Genomic DNA, 25,873 nt, shown 5'->3' on the forward strand with positions numbered 1-25,873 from the left:
TTTCGTCAGGGGGGGGCCGAGATAAAAGGGGGGTCCCAAAACACGTTTTTCCCATGTTAATTTCCAGAGGGCGGTTGGCCTCACTTTTAGCTCGAACGGCTGAATGGATTTGCACGAAACTTGGCAAAATTGTTGGGACTGTTAGCCCGATGTGCCTTTGCTAGGTCTCAATATATGTGCTCCAGTGGATTTTGAGAAATTAACGTTCAAAACAAGATATATATCTGTAACAGCGCTCCGGGCTGCGCTCCGGTCCGCTTACTTTTCGCGAAACGGAACTTTGCGATGCGAAGCTGATAGGCTCCCCGGTGTCTGTCAACATTCTAAACAGTCCGGTGCGGCCGCCATCTTATCTCTCGGTAGGATCGAGAGAGAAGAAGAGGTGAAAAACGAAGGGGGAATTTAATGAAAGGGGGCAAGGTATACCCCTCTTGACCCCCTGAGAATGTTGTTGGGGTTATTAAAGGGTCCTGTGGGGAAAATAAAAAAAAAATTATTTTTCACGGTAGAAGCGCTTCACGGGCCGCGAACTGGGCCGCAAACTGGTAGCGAAATGGGAATTCGCCATTTTGTGCTTCATTTTAATTAAATTACTAGGTATAAGGGGGTGCGGGAGACGTATCCTAATCCCCTATGTTTTCTGAGGGTGGCTGAGGAGGCTCATATATGTTGATACATCTCTTCCAGCGGCTGTGCGTGAGCTTTTTTTTTTTTTGCTGTGTGACGTCTGTTAACGTTCGATTCGATGGAAATCAGGAAGTGTTGACCGCCAATTTTTCAGTGCGATAAAAATATTTTGTTATAAATGAATCCTTATTGATAAACATTGTCTGCGCCATCTTGCCTTTTTTCCAATGCCACAATTTTGTCGTGCACGGCAGCCATTTTAGATGCCAGGCCGGTCCCAGGCTATCACCTAGCCCTGCGGATGTAGTTTATGGCCCCAGCTGTAGAGAATCCAGACATGCCAACCCTCCCGTTTCAGGCGTGAGACTACTGATTTCAGTGCTAGTCTCCCGCCTCCCGATTTCTGCAAGCAAAAACCCGGGGGCATATTACAAACAACTAGCGATAATTTTTGTCTATAACTTGTTTAGAGACAAAAATTATCGCCGCACATCGGCGATTTTTATCGCAGATAAACCTTGCTATTAGCAAGGTTTATCGCAAATGCGAAAAAAAACGGCCGCAATGCATGAATATCGCCGAAAAGTCAGCGATATTCATGCATTATCGAGCAAATGCTCTTAGCCATGTTATCCACCTCCCATTGGATAACATGGCTAAGAACTGCTCAGGTCAGGTGTTAGCTTTTGGAGATATTCGCGCTTAGCGCGAATATCTCCAAAAGTTGGTAATAGGAGATAGCGATGTTAGGGACTGTTTCCAGTCGCTAACATCTTGGCACGCCCACTTTGCATGTCATTAGTGATAAATATCACTGACATGCAAAGCGGGGCCCAAGATGGTCGCTATCTCCTTTTAGCTGTCACTAACTGGTGTTAGCGACAGCTTGGTAATAGGGAGAAAATTTTATCTCCGCTTTCTTGGCTTTTAATGCCCCCCTTGATAATATGCCCCACGATTCCTCGGGGGTTTCAGCTGACAAGGCTTGGTATTGTGTTACGTGGTAATTCTTCCAGGAAACGTCAGAGGGTCGATGCAGGGGTTCTAGAAGGGGTGATAAACCATTTAAGCCTCATGAACAAGCGCATGGTCTTTTAAAGATCTGTGAAGTACTCGGGGCGGCGGTGTGTGTGTGTCCTCTTTCAGGAGCGGGCGGGGGGGGGGGGGCACTGCCAGCAACTTGCCAGGCCAGGCAGTGTTCAACACTTGCATCACCCTTTCTCTGCCTGCTATTGCGCTCCATGCTTCGGAAAGGTAAGAAAAAGAATGTGCATTTGAGTTTGAAATGTCCGATCCTGTAGCAGTACACTTGCAAAGCCCACACATGACAATAACCCGATTCAAGGCCCCATTCACCCGATTTTTTAAAAATATATAGCACTCCAACAAAGTAGGATTATAAAACTTTATTAACTTTTAAATATAACGAACGGAACAAAAACTGTAACAAACATTTAAACATTTTTGACAAAAAAAAGCAACAATGGTCAGAAGCTGTCTTTTGTGCGAATAGTCCCAAGGCAGCACAACGTGCTGAGTTCTGGACGGCACCCAGGTGATGTCACCTGGGTGCCGCACTGGTTTTTGGTTTCCTACAATGCAGCTCAGAAAAACAGCGTGGGGCGTCCCGGGTGGTGCGGGGGAAGGCCTCGTCAGTAGCGGTCTGTTGTGTGAATAGTCTCAAGGCAGCAGAACGCGCTGAGATGTGGATGGCACCCAGGTGATGTCCAGTAAACTGCCGCCCTGGTTTTGGTATCCTACAATGCTGCTCCGAAAATTGGCGTGGGGCGGCCCGGGGGGGGCGTGGGGGAGGCGGCGTGAACGGGCCTCCCCAGGTGGCGGCCATCCAGCTGAGTTGCGCTGCATGAGAGCACTACCATCTCGTAGCTCCGTCGTGGCCATTCCACGAGCAGACATGGCAGCCGCTCCCCACCAGAAGCCTGCGGGAGTCGGGGGCCCCCAAGACTTTTGTAGAATCTTCACGGCTGAGGGGATGCTTTCGAGAATGGGACCCAAGCCCTATCAGGGAAGCGTCCGAGTTCCAAGGTGTCCCAGGGCCATTTTAGTGGACCAGGCCCAAAACCGAAGAGCCGGCCGCCATTTTGAGAGTCCTGTGGCAGCCGCCTATCGCTGCACCGCAAGAGCGGGAGCAACTTAACTACATGGTGAGCGAGATGCTGTAGTCGCAAGAGCGGGCGGTAAACAGCTGAATGGCGGAAGAGGCACAGTGTAGCAAAAGCGGGCGGAATGGCAACTAAAACGGTAAAGGGGCGCCCCACTACAGCGTGTCTTCAGGTCAAACGGATTGTGGGACAAAGTCCAGAATAGAAGAGTCATCAAAAGGCAAAAAGTTCCGCCGGACCCCGGGAGCCGGCCGCCTATGTCGGGGGCGATCTCAGGCTACACCAGTGCTATAAGACTTGGGGAGGGGGTCGGAGCCAAGCGTCTTCTCCGAGTCCGTGCCATCACACCGCCCCTCGGGGGCCTCCGTCAAGCGGTTTAGGGAGTTACCATATAACATTGTTTTCAAATGCAGTCAGGTCCACAAACGACCCTCACTTACTTTGAGAATAGTGAAGCTGCAGTAGGTGGAAATAAGCTTCAGACAGTCTTACAAGCACTGCTTTTGTAAACATTTTTTGATTTTTTTGTATTTTTGCACAGTTTTAAATTTTTTTTTTGTTTTTGATGGAGGGGAAACAACAAAGCACAGGCATTGAAAAAGGCTCAAACTCAGAACTCTGAACTATGGCACCCAACATCCAGGACTTGCCATCCGGATCTTGGCGCCTTGTGCTGCTTCCGACCTATTCACACATCGGTCCACTACTGACATCATCTCATAAACCAACGTAATGTAAATAGTTATTTAATAAAATGTTTTACCCTGTTACTTTGCTGGTGTGTTGTCTATATTTTTAATATTTGCATAGGGTTTGTCGTTATTTTGGGCGGGGTGGGTGACGGAGCCGAGCTGTCTTGCAGCCCTCATGGTGTGGCGGTCAGTTCATCTCACTATTTTCGTATTTCTCATGAAGGGTTGTTCCTAATGTTTCTATTTTAGCGAGGTCAAAAAGAGATCCAATTAGTGGCCTACTGATTTAGCTCGATTACTTTTATTTTTTTACGCGATTTTTCACGATTTTTCACTATCTGCAAAGACTAAACAGAGTATTGCGACTTTGTGCTTGTTTGTAAATAGAGAATGAACCAAAGAGAATCAATTGTAAAACAGTAAATGCTTGGATAACAATCAATCAAATGGAGAGACAAGCAGGCACGACGGATTACAACGGGGGTAAAGGCCTGCGTTAACTACTCTTCACTATCTGCAAAGAGAGAGTACTACTAAGAGAAAAGAGGGGAGGGGGGCAGCGTTCAAAGCACATCAGCGTGCATAAACACGAAAAAGTTTTTACCTATCACGTACTTGACATTTTACAGCTTTTGATATTTGCTATTAAAAAACCATTGAAATTCACAGAAAAAACCATAGGTTATAGGCCATATATAGTTAGGAATTTGCATTTACAAAACCTTGAAAATTCACTGAAAAAACCATTGGTTATAGACCATATATAGTTAGGGATTAGCCTTTTCAAAACCTTATTTTACTCACACAAAACCATTGAAATTTCATATATAGTTAGTTCCACTAACTATATATCGCGCACCCGCAATCCACTGCTGATGATGTCACATATTACATCATTCATGACATGGTTAGTGACATCACTGATGACATCACTGATGACATCTCAAATGACATCACTGATGACATCTCAAATGACATCACTGATGACATCTCAAATGACATCACTGATAAAATCACTGATAACATCTCATTTGACATGACTGATCACATCACTGATGATATCATTCATGTGATAATCCCATGAACCTCTTCAGACTCTAATATAACCTTAGATACAATCAGTGTAAACAGACAGTCACAGACTGTCACTCATCCATGGAGTTACTCACACACCTAGTCAGTTATGCAAAAAAACAATCACACCTCCATTTTCTCAACTATACAGTTATACACACCTTACTTATTCAAACATATACTAACACATTTACTTTACTCTCTTATACAATCCCTGATACATGTTCACAATGATCCATACAGCCACTCACACATTCACTGGCTCTTATGCACAGTTATTTATATATGTCAACTCTCACATGTACTGTGTTTTACATATGTACTTACTTTGACATGTAGCACTGAGATATCCATTCACACACTAATACACTCATGCACAGTCAACCGCCCATACAGTTGTTTGCACATGCACTTTTGAACCCATACATATAGTGAATCAACTACTCACACATCTATGTACAGAGTCACACACCTCCCAGCCACCCATACACACACACTCAGTTTCCCATACAAATACTTGGACAACCAATGAATACCCCATACAGTTACTCATATAGCTACTGATCAACATATGCAGCAGTTTGTAGAACAACAGATATAATGATGCACAAATTAAAACAGTTTAGTCACTAACCCATGCACTCAGTGAGACACATTTAATCACTCACTCATACAGTCAGTCATGCACCTACAAAATCCTTCATCCAGACACTTATACATCCACTCATTCTTCAATATGTAAGACATATTTTAACTTTACAGAAACATACAGTCACTGGATGTTGTCATCAGTGATGTCATTTGAGATGTCATCAGTGATGTCATTTGAGATGTCACTAACCAAGTCATGAATGATGTAATATGTGACATCATCAGCAGTGGATTGCGGGTGCGCGATATATAGTTAGTGGAACTAACTATATATGAAATTTCAATGGTTTTGTGTGAGTATATATATATATATATATATATATATATATATATATATATATATATATATATATATATATATATATATATATATATATATATATATATATATTCAATGAAAAAACCATTGGTTTTAGGCCATATATAGTTAGGGATTTGCATTTACAAAACCTTATTTTACTCGCATAAAACCATTGAAATTCCATATATAGTTATAAGCGCTAACTATATATCGCGCACCCGCAATCCACTGCTGATGATGTCACATATTACATCATTCATGACATGGTTAGTGACATCACTGATGACATCACTGATGACATCTCAAATGACATCACTGATGACATCACTGAAAACATCTCATTTGACATGACTGATAACATCACTGATGATATCATTCATGTGATAATACCATGAACCTCTTCAGACTCTAATATAACCTTAGATACAATCAGTGTAAACAGACAGTCACAGACTGTCACTCATCCATGGAGTTACTCACACACCTGTCAGTTATGCCAAAAATCAATCACACCTCCATTTTCTCAACTATACAGTTATACACACCTTACTTATTCAAACATATACTAACACATATTTACTTTACTCTCTTATACAATCTCTGATACATGTTCACAATGATCCATACAGCCACTCACACATTCACTGGCTCTTATGCACAGTTATTTATAGATGTCAACTCTCACATGTACTGTGTTTTACACATGTACTTAATTTGACATGTAGCACTGAGATATCCATTCACTCACTAATACACTCATGCACAGTCAACCGCCCATACAGCTGTTTGCACATGCACTTTTGAATCTATACATATAGTGAATCAACTACTCACACATCTATGTACAGAGTCACACACCTCCCAGCCACCCATACACACACACTCAGTTTCCCATACAAATACTTGGACAACCAATCAATAACCCATACAGTTACTCATATAGCTACTGATCAACATATGCAGCAGTTTGTAGAACAACAGATATAATGATGCACAAATTAAAACAGTTTAGTCACTAACCCATGCACTCAGTGAGACACATTTAATCACTCACTCAATCAGTCAGTCATGCACCTAGTAAATCCTTCATCCAGACACTTATATATCCACTCATTCTTCAATATGTAAAACATATTTTAACTTTACAGAAACATACAGTCACTGGATGTTGTAATCAGTGATGTCATCAGTGATGTCATTTGAGATGTCATCAGTGATGTCATCAGTGATGTCACTAACCATGTCATGAATGATGTAATATGTGACATCATCAGCAGTGGATTGCGGGTGCGCGATATATAGTTAGCGCTTATAACTATATATGGAATTTCAATGGTTTTATGCGAGTAAAATAAGGTTTTGTAAATGCAAATCCCTAACTATATATGGCCTAAAACCAATGGTTTTTTCATTGAATTTTCAAGGTTTTGTAAATGCAAATTCCTAACTATATATCCACTATAACCTATGGTTTTTTCTGTGAATTTCATTGGTTTTTTAAAAGCTAATATCTATAGCTCTAAAATATATTCTTTATTAAGTGACGTATCACGTAGCCCGTGAGACGCCTCATGATGCATCGCATAACCGTGACGTATCGTCTCTGCAGCGCAAACCAAACCCAAAACGTAAGCGCGCCAGAACACGCTTAAAGATATATATATATTTTTTTAACCTTAATTAGACAAAATCCACACGTGCACATATCACAAACGTTCAAAAAACACAATATGTCGGACTCCCGTTACGCAGCCGGTTAGCTGCCCGGTTAACGTACCAGGAAGCACCTTTACCGCGAAAAATCGCAATTTTTTTTTTCTTTTGCCCCGCAGGGAACTTTAATAGCCCCCTCATCAATCCTAGGGGTTCAGGAGGGGTCTGCCTTACCCCTTTCATTCATTTACACCTTTTTTTTTCCACCTCTTGTCTCTCGATCCTACCGAGAGACAAGATGGCGGCCGCTCTGGACTGTTTACAATGTTGACAGCCAATCAGCTACTCCTCAGGATTTTATTCTTTTTTTTTGGGCCCCGCGTGGTTTTATAATATCCCCCTCATCAATCCTATGGGGTCAGAAGGGGTCTACCTTGCCCTCTTTCCTTCATTTCCCCCTTTGTTTTGGTCTCCTCTTGTCTCTTGATCCTACCGAGAGACAAGATGGCGGCCGCTCCGGACTGTTTACAATGTTGACAGCCAATCAGCTACTCCTCAGACTCCCGTTACACTGCCGGTTAGCTTCCCGGTTAGCTGCCCGGTTAGCTGCCCGGTTCGCTTACCAAGACGCGTCTCTACGGCGAAAAAATCAGATTTTTTTTTTTTTTTGGGGCCCCGCGTGGCTCTATAATAACCCCCCCTCATCAATCCTAGGGGGTCAGAAGGGGTCTACCTCGCCCCCTTTCCTTCATTTCCCCCTTTGTTTTGGCCTCCTCTTGTCTCTCGATCCTACCGAGAGACAAGATGGCGGCCGCTCCGGACTGTTTAGAATGTTGACAGACACCGGAGGGCCAATCAGCTTCGCATCGCAAAGTTCCGATACGCGAAAAGTTCGCTAACCGGATCGCTGCCCGGAGCGCTGTTACAGATATATATCTTGATTTAAACGTTAATTTCTCAAAATCCACTGAAGCACATATATTGAGACCTTGCAAAGGCACATCGGGCTAACAGTCCCTACAATTTTGCCAAGTTTCGTGGAAATCCATTCAGCCGTTCGGGCTAAAAGTGAGTCCAACCGCCCTATGGAAATTAACATGGGAAAAACGCGTTTTGGGACCCCCCTTTTTTCTCGGCCCCCCCTTGACGAACCCCCCCCACATTTCAAGGAGCTGCTCAGAAACAAAATGTGCCATTTTCCTGAAAATTTCAGCCGATTCCGTCCACAAACGCCAAAGTTATTAGACATAGAATTTTCAGAAATCCCATAGGGAAAAAATCCTAACTATATATACCTACTGGCGACCGCCAGTAGGTAATATGTGTGTGTGTGTATATATATATATATATTACCTACTGGCGGTCGCCAGTAGGTATATATAGTTAGGATTTTTTCTCTATGGAACTTTTGAAAATTCTATGTCTAATCATTTTGGCGTTTGTGGATGGAATCGGCTGAAATTTTCAGGAAAATGGCTCATTTTGTTTCTGATCAGCCCCTGGAAATTTGGGGGGGTTTCGTCAAGGGGGGCCGAGAAACTAGGGGGGTCCAAAAACGCGTTTTTCCCATTCATTTTTCCATAGGGCCTTTGGCCTCACTTTTAGCTCGAACGGCTGAATGGATTTACACGAAACTTGGCAAAATTGTAGGGACTGTTTGCCCGATGTGCCTTTGCTGGGTCTCAATATATGTGCTCCAGTGGATTTTGAGAAATTAACGTTTAAAAAAACAGATATATCTGTGACAGCGTCCTAGATAGCGCTCCAGATCGCGTACTTTTCGCGTAACGGAGCTTTACGAAGCGAAGCTGATTGGTTCTCCGGTGTCTGTCAACATTCTAAACAGTCCGTAGCGGCCACCATCTTGTCTCTCGGTATGATCGAGAGACAAGAGGAGGCCAAAACGAAGGGGGAAATGAAGGAAATGGGGCAAGGTAGACCCCTTCTGACCCCCTAGGATTGATGAGGGGGATATTAAAGTGCCCCGCGGGGCCAAAAAAAAAAAAAAAAAATTGTTTTTTTCGTGGGGTGCGCCCTGTTCGCGTACTGGAAAGCGGTCTGGGGAGTGTACTATAAGGAAACAAGAATGATTGACTTTTAACTTATTGTATGTTTATTGATTGTTCGTTTTGTTGTTTTTTTTTGTTTATTTTTTTTTACGTAGCTACATGTAGGTATCAATGTAGAGTCTATAATTTAATAAACGCCGTCTCCTTTGTGGATATCTTGCCTGTTGTTAAAGAAGTTATTGTGGTATATGGACTTCATACCATAGTCTGTCTGGAAAGCCGAAACAACATGGAGGCAGGAGATGATAAAGAAATGTTAAATACACATTGGTGATAATATAGTGGGAGAAAGGAAGTAACTATGAACAAAGTTAGTATGTAATACTAAAAAGTTGCACAGTATATTTAAAGTCTGATTTCACGTTTTTATCAATTTGCTACTAGTTTTCAATATACATATAAAAATGAATAATGTGTGAAACAATTTTTGAATTAAGAAATTAAAATTTATATTTCAGATTGTTTTTCAAAATGTAAAAGAAAATCTAAAAAATCGTGATCATTTTTTTCTTCATTTTTCAGTAGAAAATCTACTGCATCTACACATTGCACAAGTTCATTGTTTATTGTGTCGTCGTAGAAATCCATGTCAACTTCTGTCTCAATTTTTTTTCTGTTTCAGTTTTCAAGTTGTTTTGTTGTTCTTCCATTTTGAATTCTGAAAAATGAATTTTTAATAAATATATCAGTACAGAAAGGGCATTGTTGGGTTTCAGTACAGACAGGCAGTTTGGTTATTTAAACAGTGTTTTTTTCTTTGGGCAGTGTATGGTATCAAATTGGAAGTAGATGTATGAGAAAATTATCAAGTAAACTCTTAGTCAATTCTGAATTATACTAGAGAAGTCTAATTCTATCCTTAACTCAGGGCCGGTGCTAGGCATGGCCAGCGTGGGCTGCCGCTCAGGGCCTCGCACTCAGCCCATCAGCATGGGGCCACGCACTGGTGATGTGTCCTTTTATTTTCCTGGAGCTCTATCACAAAGAAAGGTGTCGCCTGCAATTAAGGTCCATTGGCGGGGGCCCCTCCTTGGGCCTCTCATGGATGGTGTCAGGAGGTATAGGGGAGGAAGAAGGAGACGCTCCTTCAATTGCAAGGAGACCATTCATAGACACTGTGGGGAGCCCATTGTTCAGCATTTTGGCGCTCCCTCAGTTTTAACTTTTAGACAACAATCAATTCTCACACCTATGAAGGTGTGAGAAATGCGTGTGGATTAAAAGTTAAAACTGTGGGGGCGTCAAAATGATGGACAACGGGGCCCCCACAGTGTCTGTGCATGTTCTCCTTGTAAGTGGCCAGTTATGTAATTTGGAGGGGGCCTTGCGCACGTTCCCTTTTAGCTCAGGGCCTCGCAAATCCTTGGACTGGCCCTGCCATAACTAAAACAGAGAAGTCTATTTTATTCTGTAAGTATTACAGAGTGAAAGAATAAAACTGTTTGAAAATGTTTTTCTAATTAGCTTTCAGTACAGAACATACTTCAGTTTTAAAAATAATATCTTACCTTTTAAATATAATTTGAAGTTATCAGTTGATTTTTTGTTGTTCTGCACTTCACGAAGTAGTAGTCAAAATGGCTGTGTTTCTCTCTCTTTGTTTATATATATTCAGGTACATAACCAATCAAATGTCATGATATAATAGTAGAAATTGAAAGTAATATTTTAATTGGTTGTCATTTCCAACACTTCCGATATGTTTTGTGAAGTAATTTACCTCAGGGATTTTAGAGAGTTCTACATGCTAAATGGCTAAATGGTATTCCAACTAAATTTGTGAAAATGGTAGGGATTGGTATGTAGTATGAGCTACTGTTTAATTGGTGAAAGTGTCTCCAGTGGTTTTTCTGTAAATTACTTTCCCACCTTTTTTGAGCGAGTGCTTGTCAGTGCGTTTCCCGGTATGCGAACTTGCAGTGTTACGGGAGTCCTCCATTTTGTGTTTCGGTAGAATTGAGATACAAGATGGAGGGTAAATAATGTTCAGAATGGGTAGATTGGGGTACTTTAGACGTATGCTGTTTCCCTAAGTTTTCTGAGGGTGGCTGAGGAGGCTCATATATGTCGATAAAATGTGTTTTTTTTTTGCGTGGTTAGCTGCAGGTACGCGAACTGGGTAGCATACCGGGAAGCGAATATAGGTGAAATTAAGTGAAAAAAAAGGTTCATTCGAAATTTTAAAAGAGTACACTAAGTTAAGGTAGCTCTGAAAAGAGCTTTTGGGTTTTGTGTATGTTCTAGAAAATTATAAGTAGGAACCAATACACATTCTTAAATTTAGTATGAAAACTCTGTTTCCCTCATCTGAGAAATGCACGCCATCTCCTCTGTAGATATCTTGCATGTAGTAACGAAAGTTATTGTTGTAGATGCAGCCCATTCCATGGTCCCTCATGTAAGCTGAAACAGACTTATTTACATGCTTCCTCGTTTTCTCAATTTGTGGACAAAATTGATTGGACCACCTCCATTTTTGTCTTTGGCATATATTAGATTATACCAAGGCAGTTTGAGGAAAAAGTGTCATCAATTGCTCAAAGGTGTCCTTTAAAAGCATTTCCAGACCTACCCCAGTCAAAGTGCCCAAATCGTTTCCTCCACAGTGCACTATTATGAGGTCAGGGGTTGGCAAATGTAAAAAGGTTTTCACCAATGGTATCAATTGGTGACATTTCAATCCTCTTCGACCAATCCATTTGATTTCCACATTTTGTAAATTGAGGTTGTGTAAATTTTTGTTATCAGCATACCTGTGAGCCCAGTGGATGTAGCTATGTCCCAGAATCTAGACTGAAAACATGGCTAGAGGAGTTTTTGCTGCAGTCAGATGAAGTGTGGGAATGAAATGGCAGTTGAAATAGTGATGTTTGTAATGTAAAAAACTGTGGAGTTTAAGTGCAAATGATTCATTAGCAGTGATTGGTGTATTTTCATTGCTGAAAACAGAAAGTTAGGGTGTATGGATGTGTTCTTTGAAAGATGTATTTTGAATGGTTATTTAAAAATGTTGTTATGAAAGATTGCAGTGGATTAGCAGGTGTACTGAGAGTTCAGAGTTCATTTGAAACATTGTTGTGTGAACTTGTGGCCATGATAGGTCAGGCAGGCGGTAGTTGCTATGGAAAAGAGGTAGAAAGGGCAGATGGGGGAAGGGTGTTGATTTGAAAAAAGTGAGGGAAGAGTTTTTATTGGCTGACATGAGAGATATGTGTGTTGAATATCAGTGTTTCGGTGCCTTTGTTGGTTCCAGCCTCTGGAGTGCATACCTTTAATTCTGGTACAGAATAATTGGTGTGTTTCTGAGACTTTTTTCAATTTCAAAAAGAATTTGTAAAGGTGAGTTATCGTTTATATATTTTAGTTAAAGAGTAGTATGCTTTTTTGCGTAAATAAGAAAGTCAGCTGTGTATTTAAAATGATGTTTTGCGTCAAGTGTTTGCATTCTGCTTTCAAAGGCGATTTTGCATTCTTCATTTATAGGTGTATTATTGTTTTACATAAAAGGTTTGAAATCAAATGCATGCACACTTAGGGCCCGATGTAGGTGGTCGTTTAGGCCATTTACCGACCGGTTACGGCCGATTTCGGTCGTTTCCGACCTGTAAATGGCAAAAAGGTATGTAGGCGCCTAAATCCAGGGTCACATGTAGGTAAATTTACATTTACAGAATCGGAGAAATTGTTTTTGATGGTAAAATGATGTGATTCCTGCAATGCGTCGCTTTTGCGGAAAAGATATATGATGTAATTGTGTTGTTAATGTTACGGTGTACATGGAAAAACATGATGCATAAGTGTTGCACGGGCATTGTAGATACTCTCCTAAGTGTGCTTAGCAATTTCAAGTCACTTCCCCCGGGTTCAAGGGCCTTGTAAATACGTCCCCATGTGTGTTTGGTCATTTGAAGTCACTTTTCCCGTAGTGCATGGTAATTTTACCGAAAATGCAAGATTGAAATGTGGGTAGCCAATTTTCCATTGGCACATGGCTTTCAGAATCGGTATTTCACCATGGAATACAAATCCATGGTAAAATACCGATTCCTGTGTACATGCACATCTGTGCATGTACACATATGCCATGTGACAGACAGACGTGTCCTTAGGGCATGTCTGTGTGCCACATTGCACACATGCCCGTTTTGGGGGTGCTAGATGGTGTCAAAGTGATACCCCCTGCACCCTTGACAAATTCGGTATTTACCGATTCGGTAAATACCGAACGGTATTTGAATTGAATCCTATGGGCTTCAAGGCCCATAGGATTCAATAGCAAATACCGATTCGGTATTTACCGAATCGGTAAATACCGAACTTTTAAGGAATCGGTAAAAAACGTTTTCATGTGTATTAGGGCATTTTAAGTCTGTTCCCCATGAATGTAGGTGTATTATTGTTTTACATAAAAGGTTTAAAAACTTTGTTTGAAATCAAATGCATGCACACTTAGGGCCCGATGTAGGTGGTCGTTTTAGGCCATTTGCCAGCCGGTTACGGCCGATTTCGGCCGTTTCCGACCGGTAAATGGCCAATCGGTATGTAGGGGCCTAAATCCAAGGCCACATGTAGGTAAATCTACATTTACAGAATCGGAAAAATTATTGGTTCGGTAAAATACCGAATCGGTAATTTTACCGATTCTGTAAATTTGCTATGTAGGGGGGACTCTTCTGAGTCCCAAAGGCCTTAACGAATCGGTATTTTAGCATGAAATCAAACTTCATGGTAAAATACCGATTCCGGTGTGCATGCACATGTGTGCATGCACACTTATGTCATGTGAAAGGCAGACCTGCCCTTAGGGCTGGTATGCCTGCCAAATGGCACCTGTGCCTGTTTTGAGGGTACCAGAGGGTGTCAAAGTGATACCCCCTGCACCCTTGTGAATACTTTTTTTTTTTTATAGCATTGTCGAATCTAGTTCTTACTGTTATTGATTTACTGTTTGGTAATAGTGGTTAATAGTATTTTTTATTATATTTCACCACAGATTCAACTGCAGATTATTTGGGAATTAGACAATGCCGTCTAAGGATAGAATTCGAAAGGCTACAAAACGTCAAAGACAGCAGTTACCTAAAATTTTGCAGCAGTCCTCTACATTAATATTAACTCAACGGACGAAGAGAACACCGGGTAAGAGAACGAAATCATTCCTTAAAAACATTTGTAGAAACAAAAGTATAACTACGAAAAAAGTTTTAGTCCCGAAAAAGAGAGCCAATTTAAATGGAAAGGAAAGGCCCGTGAAAAAAGTTTGTGCTAGAGCAGGAGATAACTCTGTGCATGGCAGTAGAAGGGCAAATATTTTCAGGGACATTCGTAAGCGAATGTTCCGTAACAGGGTAATTGTCAATTTGGTAAAACAATTTAAAAAAGGTCAACAGAAAGTGTCATTTTATAAGAAAAAGAAAAATGTAGAGAAAATTATTGATCAGGCTTTCGAAATCAAGCGAAAGTTACTTATTTTGGTAATTAATAGAATTAGGAAACTAAACAAGGTAATCTATGTTTTCAAATCTAATAGTAGATGGAAGAGAGACGTTAATCGGAGTAATTTTTGTGAAGTTTTCTTAGGAGAATGGATGCATAGTTCAAATAGTGATGCATTTTTTAATGAGGAGAGTTATTTTCAGGACAATGTTTTGGTGCATGCAGTTGACAGCAGTGGTCGAGCATATGAGGTAAAAGATGGTCATCCGGTTGAAAAAGAAATACTTGTGTCTGCAGATGCAGAAGAGGCGCTAAGTGATGAGGTTTTAGGGAGACGTCCTAAGGGACCAGTGTACACCTGGAAGTGTAGTTCTGTTTGCAGTGTGCAACAGGATTCTATCAATTTGCTTTGTGATTTTATACGGACATTTCATAAGAAAAGTGTAAAGCAAAAAATAAAGTTGTTGCAAGAATTAGATCCTTACAGAGTGAGACAAGTGACAGGTTTGCGTGGTCATTCACTGGCTTGTCTTTCTAGGAGAGTATGCCAGAGTGTATTTCATCATTTCAGGATGCTTGCAGTGCATCATAATAAAGTGAGGAAATTAGTTAGAATGTTGTATTATGCTAAGAGTCCAGCAATTATGCTTGAAAAATTAAGCAAAGCTCTTTTGCATGGTTCCGAAGTAGATGTGAATAATATTTGTCAAGAAATTGAGTTCTGTTATTTTGTTGGTAAAGAGAACAATGTTGATATTGAACCACTAGAAGATGGTAATGTGGAAGACAGTGAACAGATTTTCAGTACAGATAAGTTTCACAAGGAAATTTTTCACGTTTATGGTAAAATCAAGTGAGAGGCCTAATTTCACTTGTGTGTGTTGTCGACGGACTTATTATAAGAATCAGACTAAGTTAGTGGATATATATGCAAAGAGTGATATGGAAAACAATAGTGAATGGAAGGATTTTGCCACATACTTGATGGTAGAAAATTGTTTTGATTTGGGAGCAGACCAACATATGTGTACTTATTGCTATAACAAATTAAACCAAAACCAGATGCCTGCTAGAGCGGTTTATAATAATCTGGAATTAGATGACATTCCTTATGAATTGAAGGATTTAAATACTTATGAATCTATTTTGATTCAAAGTGTCCATCCCTTCCAGGCTATTGTACGAATGGAGCCAAAGACAGGAAAGTTGCCTCCATCAGATTTACAGAGAGGATTAAAGGGAAGGGTTGTTTATTTGCCTTTGGATTTGAAGAAAAACATTAATACAATTGGAGTAGAGAAAGTGGAAGAGGAACCTCTGGTTATCATAGTTAATGGTGTTCCGACAAAGAGTAAGAAAATCTGGCAAGATGTAGTGGATGTTAGGAAAGTTAAAAAGGCAACATTGTATTTGATAAAAAACAATAAGTACTACAAGAATGTATGTGTTGCAGAAGAGGAAGTAAGTGAAGAAGAGGACAGCGATTTGTGTCCTGGTCAAATTGAGAAAATAGAAGCCTCTAAAAAGGAAGAAATATATGAACATTATAATGTTCATCCTTTGCATTCCAAGGAAGTCATGGGGAATGCTATTGAGTTGTTTCAAATGAAACAAGCCAAAGGAAGTCCTATTAGTGTTTGGGAGGAAAGTTTGGAAGCTCAGTGTTTCCCTCAGTTATTTCCCACAGGTCGAGGAGGACGTTATGATGAGCGACCTGTTCAAATTCCTGCTTCAGAATACCGGACTTTACGGTTGTATACAGAAGATCCTAGGTTTCGACAATGCATTCCCTATTTATTTCATCTATTGTTTGAAAGTGATCTCTCTGGATTGTCTTATGCAGTGAACCACATCTTGAAAAGTGGTATACAACTGCGAAATATCTCGGCAAGGGACTTTATGGATAAAGTCAATGTGCAAGACAGTATTTTGGATTCTCACCTGATTAATCTCATGGCTTGTCAGCGTGGTACTAATGAGTATTGGTACCGCCGTCATGGTGACTTAAAATGTATGCTGAGGAACTTAGGAACTCCCACATGGTTCCTCACTCTCAGCTGTGCTGAGTATGGCTGGGAAGACTTACTTGAATTTCTACGAGAGGTAAATGGAAACATTGAAAATATTGAATTTAAGACACCCGGAGAACTGTGCTCTTTGGATCCTGTGAATGTTTGCAGGTACTTCAATCATAGATTTGAAGCTATGATGTCTTTCATCACGAACAAGAAAAATCCACCTCTTGGAGAGGTGTTGGATTTCTTTTGGAGAAAGGAGTATCAAGCAAGAGGTGCTCCTCATATACATATGCTACTATGGATCAAAGATGCACCCAAATTTGGAACAGATCCGGATGACTTAGTGATGAGTTTCATAGAACAGTATGCTACATGTGCTGTTCCAAAGACAAATGAAGACAAAAGTCTAAGAGAACAAGTTTTACGGTTTCAAAGCCATCGTTGTGGAAAGTACTGTCGTCGTAAATTCAGAAACAAGGACAAATACTACACCAAATGTCGTTTTGCATTTCCACGGTCGGTGTTATCAAAAGGAAGAGTTAACAATTTGATGTCATCGCTGCGACATAATGTGACGAGGAAATCACCCAAAAACACATACAATTTGAAAAGAAACAAAGAGTCCAAGTACATCCACGACTACAACCCAGTGATTTTGTTGATGTGGAATGCTAACATGGATATACAGTTTGTGGCTGACAACTGTATGGCTGTGGCTCGGTATGTGACGTCTTACATCACTAAAAAAGAAAAGACAGAACTGAAGGATATGTGGGAGGATATTTCCCATGAAAAGAGCCTCAGTAAGAAGTTGTACAGTTTCAGTCTGAAGATGTTGTCGCATCGAGAAATTGGAGCTTACGAATGTTATGACCGGTTATCTTCAGCAAGTCTCTATGCCAAATCTAGGAGTATCATTTGGGCGAGTCTTGGTCTTGCTGCAACGCGTAATCGAGTTTTGAAACCTGTACGGGAAATTGAGTATTTGGCGGAGAAGGAGCCAAACAGTACAGATATTTTGAAGAGCAACATGTTGGATACATATTATCCAAATAGAAGCAGTCACCTGGAGAATGCTTGTCTGTATGAAGTTCTTCAAAATTACGTTTTCAAGAGGAACATCAAAGAAGATATTGATAAAGGTGTGTATGCTGTAATTGGAAGTGAGGGATGTCTGGTCAAGCAAAAAAAATGTCAATTGATAAATCATCGAAAATTGGATTGCGAATCTCCCAAAAGAAAAGAGTTTTTCTATTTAGCTCCTTTGCAACTTTTCAAGCCTTGGCGTGCAGAAGAGGAACTGCTTGGGGATTTCCTCTGTTACGAAGACTCTTTCAATGCAGCCAAGGAGTCCATAGAATGTCCTGTTTTTCCAAAATATCTACAAATGTTGAATGCAGAAATTGAGCAGGAAGCAACAATTGCAGCCGAGATTGCTAGAGACAGTTCTCAGGACAGTCAAAGTTCTGTTTCATTGAGTCAGGATCCACTAGGAGAACCAGTTATTGAAAATGAAGCTGCCACTGCCATGATTGAAGTGGAAAGAGCCATGGCACATGCTCAGAAGGATGCGGTTAACTTAGAAGAATTGGAAAGACAACTTAACGTTGAGCAGAGGAAAATATATGTCGAAGTTACCAATCAAATTGAGCATGGATTAAGTCATGAGAAGAAAGAGTGCTCATGTACGTCGTTGAAGCCTGTCCGACTGTACGTGAGTGGAGAAGCAGGAACTGGAAAAAGTTTCCTTATTAAAGCAATTTCATGTTGTATGCAGAAAAGGACTGATTCATCACTGTCATGTGTTGTGACCGCTCCAACTGGACTGGCAGCTCATAACATTAAAGGGATTACTTTGCATCGGTTACTGATACTGCCAGTGGAGCATGATAACAAATTACAATACCACAAGTTATCTGGAGATACTTGTTGTGAAGTATCTCGAGTTTTGAAGAAGATGAAACTTCTTATTATTGACGAAGTAAGCATGGTTTCCAATCTCATGCTTGCTTTTGTGCATTTAAGAATGCAGGAAGTTCTTAAAACAGAGTATGATGTGTTATTCGGTGGCAAACACATCATTGTTTTTGGTGATCTTCTGCAGCTGACACCAGTGAAAAGACAACCAGTGTTTAAACTGCTTACACATGAAGATACCAAAAAGTGCCTAGGGAGCATTGGCAACGTTAACATATGGTTAAACTTCAGTTATGCTGAGCTGCGTGAAAATATGCGTCAGGCGAAGGACGAAGATTACAAGAATATTCTACAAGATATTAGAATCGGGAGAGTGACTGAGCGTGGTAAACAAGCTTTACATGCACGCTTACTGTCAAATTTATATCCAGAAGAAGACGTTTTGCCAGAGGATATTTTTCAGAAAATTACTGTGAAGAAATCCGGAATATGTTTGATGCCAACTCTTGCAGAATGTTCCATCTTCAACAACAAAATGTTGAATTTAGAAAAACAAGAGATTGTAAAACCTGAAGCTATTGACAAAATAGAGCATATGGGAGCAACAATTTTTTTGTCAGAGAATTTGAAATCTAAATTGGATTCATTAGAGAAGACTATATCTAAAACTGCGGGTTTTGAAAAGACTTTGAATGTGTGCTTAAATTGCCGAATCATTTTGAGAAGGAATTTACATGTTGAAAGAGGTCTGGTAAATGGATCAATGGGTAATGTTGTTGATTTTGAGAAATACAGAAATAGAGATGGAATTGAATTTTTAAACATTAAATTTGATGGCATTGAGGAAGTACAGCTAATTGGTCGTTGCTCTGCTAGGTTTTTGCTTGTTAAAGACTTATATGTTCGCCGTAAGCAGTTTCCTGTTTGCTTGGCATATGCGGTGACAATTCATAAATCGCAAGGTTTAAGTGTAGACACTGCTTTAGTGAATATTGGCAGTTCTGTATTCAAAGAGGGTATGGCTTATGTAGCATTGTCACGAGTCAAAACTTTATTGGGTTTGTACTTGATTGACTGTGATGTCACAAACATTTGTGCAGATCTAGATTGTGTTAAGGAATACAATAGGTTAAGAAGAGAGTATGCGCCACATTTGCCTCAATATCCTTTGATTGAGAAACGTGTGGTAGGCCGGAAACGAATAAATATCAGTAATAGTAGGGAGGTTGTAGCAAAAAGAGCAAAAGTCGATGAACCCAAAAGTGGAAGCAGGAATAAAATGAATTCTGTTGAAAATGTTGTTGGTTTTAAATTTGAAAATAGTTCTGGTGTCAACTGCTATGCTAATGTAGTTGTTAATGTTCTCTTTTCACTAGAGACTTTCAAAGAACAGATTGTGATCAATTCGGAACAAAGTTTATGCTGTTTGTTGAATTCTGTGTTAGAAAAATGTAGTGCTGATAAAACGAGAGTAGAAAGTGTGTCTGAAATTCGTTTTCTGTTAGACGAATGTTCAGGTCAAACAGAATTCTCTGAAAATATTCAGCAGGATTGTCAGGAGTTTTTAATGTATATGCTTTATGTATTGCAAGATGAGGGTGTAGATGTAGATTATCTATTTGGCCTTTCCTATCAATGGCAGCATGACTGCGAGAACTGTAGGCTATCAAGTACTACTAGTGTAGACTCAGAAAGATTTATATATTTAACTTTGCCTGACAGTAAATCAGTATCCTTCAATAAGCTAGTAAATGCAGCCGATCAAAACATGGAGTGCAGCCAATGTAAGTCTGGAATGCTGTCCATGTTAATTTTACGAAGTTATGGCCAGTATGTCATTTTAATGTTCCAACGATGTAGACCTGATGGAACTAAATTGACAACTTGAATTAATAATTTTGTGGCTTCGCAGTTGTCAATATCAGGAAGGACTTTTAAAACTACTGCAATTATATATCATAACGGTCCATCAACTAATTCACGACATTACAAAGCTTATTTAAAATCTGGAAACGGATGGTCATTCTGCAATAATTCTGTTTTAACTTTTAAAAAAAGATTGCCTTTCCACCTTCAAAATTCTTACCTGGTGTTTTTACAACCAAAATTTTAGGAAAGGAAGCTTGGGATTTGTTTAGAGGAATTTACAGAGGTTCTAATGGCTCCTACTATATATGGCTTTGTGGATAATTGTAGTACAGAGCGAAAACTATTTGTTTTTATAAGCAAAGTCAAGCAGCAGATCAAAAAAAGGAGTAGAGGAAATGTAAGTCTGCAATGCTGTCCACATTATTTGTGAAAACTTATGGAGTAAATGTCATTTTACAATTTCAACTACATAAACTAGAAGAAAATATGTTGTCCAGTCTAATTAAAAATGTTTTTGCTACACAGTCATCGATTTCAGGAAGAACATTTCCATTGCAGTTATTACATAATATGCTGGTCCTTTGACAACATCTGGATATTACACAGCTTATTTAAAATTTTAAAAATGGCTATTCTTTCATCAAACATTACTAATTGAGTATGAAGCAATGTTGCCTTTTAACTTGATTTTTGAAGTCAGAATTTAGGGTAGGTAATTGGACTACAATGATTCTAGGTGTTGCTGTAACTTAGTGTGCTGTTTCAAATTGCTTTGTATGTCTCAGTTTTCTTAAAACAATTGAGTTTATCTTTCAGAAAGTGGCGGGCAGAAAATAGTAACAGCACAACTGAGTATAACCTGTTCATAGGATATCCTTTGACGTCATAGAAAGTAAGATACTTTGGAGAAGTTTATATTTCTGCTTATTTATATTATTTGGGATTTTTAAACACAATCATTTTGATTGTGTTTTTTTCCCCGCTGTTATATGATGAATACCTTCAACTCACTGTTTTCAGTGAAATTTGATTTTTTCTGATAACAGCAAAAATAAACCATTAAATATGTTTAATTAATTTTCTACTTTGAATTGTGATTTTGTAATATGTATATGGCTTGGTGTGGCTCACTGATTAGAGGCGGTAGACCTAGAAGCAGAGGTCGGCCTGGGAACAGGGTTCAATTCCTGACGTGGCAGGATCTTGGGCCTTGGTCAGCGGACTCGATAATGTTTGCTTCGGTGCCTACTCCAACCATGGGTCCCACTCAGCAACTTTGGGTAATAGCTTGCTTAATCTCAACTAACAGCCCCATCAGCGCCGGGGATGCCTGGCATCACCTTGGGGATGCTCAGGAGGGTTTATCTCACAGGGAAAGCCAGGATGGGTTCCCCAGCAAAATACAGCCCCGGGACGCTTCTTTGCTGGGTCAGCTGTACGCTTTACTAGTATACCACATTTAACATTTAACATTCATTTTGTCTTATGCTCACTCTTTTTTTACCATCTTGTATTAATTTAAATTTTTTTGTTCTTTCTTACACAGATAAAAAGTATGAAAATGACAATACAGTACGGTAATGACAATTATAAGGTAAGCGTTTAGTACTTTTTACGTTACATGTCTATAAGATTTAACTTTTATTAGTTCCTCTGCTTCTTTTTTTTAACCCTTAGTTTCCTGTCTTTGCTACTTCTTTCATTTCTTTTTCTATTACTTATTTATACTACTCTTTTCACTTCTTTTATCAGTCCCTCTTCCAACAGTAACTGTGTGTTACTCACTCTATTTTTCTTTCTTTTCACATTACTCTCTGTTTATTAATTCGTCTTTTTTTTAAAAATATTTTTTTTACTTCGCTCCCGGTTCGCGTACTGGAACGCTAACCGGGAAGCGTATCAATAGAAATAGAGGATGCTAGAGTGCTAAACATTCTAGCAATTTTTTTTGAAAAGGGAAGGTAGTTCTGAAAAGAACTTTTTTTATTATTTTTGATGTTTTATATTTTTTTTGAATTTTTTTGAGGAAGGAGAAACAAAAATGATTTACTTCAAAGGGCTCAACAGGAGCAACAAAAAAAAAATTCATTTCTAGGAAGTTTTGGACATTGATGATTTTCAAATGATCTATTTATTAAAGTAATACTCATTTCTCTGCATGAAAATAATTTTCCACACTGTAAACAAGTCAATCTCATCTACACAAAGTTCTTTTGCAGATTTGGAACTGTTTCCCTTGCCTCTGACTCACTTATTGTAAAGTCATTGGTGGATGTTTTTGCCGGTCGGGGGTTTTCCACCAAATCTCGAAATTGCGCTTTGGAATAATTAAGAGGGTGCCAAGTCTCCATGTGCCGATGCATGGTATTATTACCATAGCTATATTTTTTTTCGGTCCCTCTCGAGAGTGTTTTTTTGCAGATGAGGCAGGTAACGTACCTAGCATTAACTTTCTTTTCATGAGAAGGAAAAGAAAAAAATTGCCAGATAAAATTCACTTTCACACGGGACATTCTTGGCATTTCTTTCAGAAAGCCACTTGTCCCTTGCTCCTGTTCCTCGTCTTCCTCTTCTTCTTCTTCCTGGTCGAAGATGACCTGGCTAGTCGGTCCTCTCTTCTTTGGTGGTGGTGGAGGTGGTGGAGATCCACCAGCTGCAGCTAATAGAAATGCCATGTCTTAGCAAACAAAAACAGGTCTTTCTCTCATAAAAATGAAAGTCGGAGTGAGGAAAAAAGGTGGGACTTTCATCATTTGAGAAAACAAAATGTTCTAAACCAATGAAAAGTGTTTGTTAAACGTCATATGATCAAGCGTTCCATCATTAGGAAACTAAAAGTAAAATCAACCAATGAAAAGTTTTATTAACTAGTCACATGACCTGTTATGCTTACATTCCGTGTTCCGCACCGCGCCTTGGATCGATTCCGGGGCTTTACGTTTCGCGCCTTTGTTCGCGTTCCAGAACGCTTCCGGGTGCGCTAACGCAGCACGTCATAAGGGGCATTACGTAGTAACGCGATATGTTGCGTTTACGGGACGCGTCACAATGTGCCTTTCTAACGCGGTATTTGCACTAACGGAACGTTTACCGATTCGCGGACCGGCAACGAAACAAGAAAAAATAATTTAAACTATAATATAAATTGAATTAAAAAAATATAATACAAATATATATAAAAAATATTTGTGAATAGAATAAAAATATATGTTACAGCTACAGATATTTGCTATTAAAAAACCATTGAAATTCACTGAAAAAAACATAGGTTTTAGGCCATATATAGTTAGGGTTAGCATTTACAAAACCCTAATTTACTCGCACAAAACCATAGAAATTCGCATATATAGTTAGATGCAATAACTATATATCGTGCACCCGCAATCCACTGCTGATGATGTCACATATTACATCATTCATGACATGGTCAGTGACATCACTGGTGACATCACTGATGACATCTCAAATGACATCACTGATGACATCACTGATGACATCTCAAATGACATCTCAAATGACATCACTGATTTCATCACTGATGACATCACTGATGACATCAGTGATGACATCTCATTCGACATTACTGATCAGATCACTGATAATATCATTCATGTGATAATAGGATGAACCTCTTCAGACTCTAATATAACCTTAGATATACTCAGTGTAAACAGACACTCAGAGACTTATACTCATCCATGGAGTTACTCACACACCTAGTCAGTCATGCAAAGAATCAATCACACCTCCATTTCCTCAACTATACAGTTATACACACCTTACTTATTCAAACATATACTAACACATATTTACTCTCTTATACAATCCCTGATACAAGTTCACAATGATCCATACAGCCACTCACACATTCACTGGCTCTTATGCACAGTTATTTATATATGTCAACTCTCACATGTGCTGTGTTTTACATATGTACCTACTTTTACATGCAGCACTGAGATATCCATTCACTCACCAATACACTCATGCACACAGTCAACCGCCCATACAGCTGTTTCCACATGCACTTTTGAACCCATACATCTAGTGAATCAACTGCTCACACATCTATGTACAGAGTCATACACCTCCCAGCCACCCACACACATACTCAGTCTCCCATACAAATACTTGGGCAACCAATCAATAACCCATATACTTGCTCATATAGCTACTGATTAACACATGCAGCAGTTTACAGAACAACAGACATAATGATGCACAAATTAAGACAGGTTAGTCACTAACCCATGCACTCAGTGAGACACATTTAATCATTCTCTCATACAGTCAGTCATGCACCTACTAAATCCTTCATCCAGACAGTTATACATCCACTCATTCTTCAATATGTAAGACATATTTTAACTTTATAGAAACATACAGTCACTGGATGTTGTCATCAGTGATGTCATCAGTGATGTCATTTGAGATGTCATCAGTGATGTCATCAGTGATGTCATTTGAGATGTCATCAGTGATGTCATCAGTGATGTCACTGACCATGTCATGAATGATGTAATATGTGACATCATCAGCAGTGGATTGCGGGTGCGCGATATATAGTTATTGCATCTAACTATATATGCGAATTTCTATGGTTTTGTGCGAGTAAATTAAGGTTTTGTAAATGCTAACCCCTAACTATATATGGCCTAAAACCTATGTTTTTTTCAGTGAATATATATATATATATATATATATGTGTGTGTGTGTGTGTATATATATATATATATATTACCTACTGGCAGTCGCCAGTAGGTATATATAGTTAGGATTTTTTCCCTATGGGATTTCTGAAAATTCTATGTCTAATAACTTTGGCGTTCGTGGACGGAATTGGCTGAAATTTTCAGGAAAATGGCACATTTTGTTTCTGAGCAGCTCCTGAAAATTTGGGGGGTGTTCGGCAAGGGGGGGCCGAGAAAAAAGGGGGGTCCCAAAACGCGTTTTCCCCATGTTAATTTCCATAGGGCGGTTGGCCTCACTTTTAGCTCGAACGGCTGAATGGATTTGCACGAAACTTGGCAAAATTGTAGGGACTGTTAGCCCAATGTGCCTTTGCTAGGTCTCAATATATGTGCTCCAGTGGATTTTGAGAAATTAACGTTCAAAGTAAGATATATATCTGTAACAGCGCTCCGGGTAACGATCCGGTTCGCGTACTTTTCGCGTAACGGAACTTTGCGATGCGAAGCTGATTGGCTTTCCGGTGTCTGTCAACATTCTAAACAGTCCGGAGCGGCCGCCATCTTGTCTCTTGGTAGGATCGAGAGACAAGAGGAGGCCAAAATAAAGGGGGAAATTGCCATAAGGGGGCATAGTAGATCCTCGTTGACCCCCTAGGTTTTATGTGGAGGTTTTAAAAGGTCCCAGCAGGGCCAAAAAAAAACAAATATGTATTTTTTTTTGCGTGGTGAGCGCCTAGTACGCGAACCGGAAA

This window comes from Lissotriton vulgaris, chromosome 6 (assembly GCF_964263255.1).
Source record: "Lissotriton vulgaris chromosome 6, aLisVul1.2, whole genome shotgun sequence".
NCBI classification, from domain to species: Eukaryota; Metazoa; Chordata; class Amphibia; order Caudata; family Salamandridae; genus Lissotriton; species Lissotriton vulgaris.